The sequence below is a fragment of the Rhea americana genome, unplaced genomic scaffold (genome assembly GCF_003343005.1).
Source record: "Rhea americana isolate MKP2758 unplaced genomic scaffold, rheAme1 scaffold_130, whole genome shotgun sequence".
Taxonomy (NCBI): Eukaryota; Metazoa; Chordata; class Aves; order Rheiformes; family Rheidae; genus Rhea; species Rhea americana.
The window spans coordinates 1422001-1423875 of NW_028185373.1; positions in this window are offsets into that span (position 1 = coordinate 1422001).

Genomic DNA, 1875 nt, shown 5'->3' on the forward strand with positions numbered 1-1875 from the left:
AGGAGGGGGAAGCAGGTTTATTTTAAGCATGTAGAAACCGTAACTAGCCTTCTTTTCCAGCTGCTGTGGGGAAGAAAAACACCTATTGATTGAGGAACTTGAAAGCTATAATCCTCCTGGCATGCACTTGAGCTCACAGACTGATGTGACTAAAAAGAATCTGAATTGCAGTATGTGTTCCTGCAATAGAATACACATGGGTAACATGTCTTGAAAATGCATATTAAGTAACTATTTCTCTCCTTGGTTTAKTGTGTTATAGTCTTGTCTCTTCTCTATCAAATACCTGCATTTGCCATCACTGTATATTTAGAAAATGTCTTCTAGCATATTGTAGGTGGGAGCTTTAGCGCATTAACAGGCTGACTATCTTAAAGGAGCTTTTCCACACTGTTCAGGGCTGCCAGCTGTTGCTTTGCAAAGGTGTGTAATGAACAGTCTAAATTTAGGATTAATCTCATATGAAAAGATAATCTGTCTGCAGAGGAGAAATGTATGTGCTTGTGTATCATACTGTTTCAAGAAACTGAAATAAAATCTCTCACAGTGAAGTTCAGCTAATAGATCAAGTACTTAAAGATATTTGTATTACCTTTAACTTCATTCTGTTTAAATGCAGAAACATATACTTCGTACATCTGAACATTTTTCAAATCTTAAGGAATACTGAAGTTGTGTGTTGACCAGAATCAGTCAATCTCTCTTGTGATACTTAGCATGACAGCATGACATAGTCATATGCAAAAGGTGTTATTCTTGCTAAATAAATGGGACCAGTTACTGGGTTACAGTTCCTTTTTTTTGCCCAGTTTCTCAGTTTCTATCCTCGAATCCAGGCTTAACCTTCCTTTGGGGACGTTGTCTGTCCAATGGCAATTTCTTGTACTTGTCCCAGGCACTTTGCATTATGTAGTGTGAGGAAAAGCACATCACTTCTTTTTGGTGAGCTTTTGAAAACTTTGCGCGCAGTTAATATAGCAGGGATTTAGTTTTAAGTAGAGCAGTGCTTTGTAGCTCACTGCGTTTTGTAAAGATGAAGCGGTAATATAAGTGTCATCTGATGATTTAAAAATTGAGAGTTCAATATTCACTAATGCAAGTTTTACAACACTTTACCTAATACAATAAACACCCAAAATGCTGATAAGGATAGCAAGTAGACTTCTACGTGTACAGAATCCCCTAGCAGAAAGGGATGAGAATGGGGAAGATGAATAATGTATTCTGTACATAAAGAAGTATTCAAGAATGGATAATATAGCACATGTTCTTTGTTGCTTTTAATAGATAAATCATAGAATTGTCAATTGAAACAGTGATGAACACACAAAAGCTATTATGGGTGTGCTTAAAAGATCTTTTTATGCATAGGAAAGAGGAAAACTAGGAATTAGCTAGAAGAGATTGAAGGTTTATAAGCTTTTTTGATGGAAGGAGAAAAGGGAATAGCCAGAGAGGCTGTATTTTAGTAAGCAGGTTATACTTAATATGAACAGGCCTTAAATGGTTTCTCATCTTAATGCTTTCAGAGTTCCTCCTAACTCCAGTTTATAAGTGCGACCCACTTGCTTGTTAGTTGGTCCTATCATTCCCTTTCTGACTGTAGAGACTTGCTTGCTGAAGTATCAGTGTCTGAAATGCTGGTTACACCCTTTAACTGCTTAACTTAAAGGAAAAAGCCCAAACATCTATTTCTTTAGTTCCAGGTAGTGCTGACCTGACCTTCGTGTATGGCTTCGAAGACATTTTTCCAAAAACCTCTGTTGATGATAAACGTCTTTTAAAACAGCAGCGTGCATCAGCTTTGACGATCGCCCTGTGAATGGCGTGTTCTGGGAACAAGAATACATGGTGTGTGYGCATTATCCACGCAGG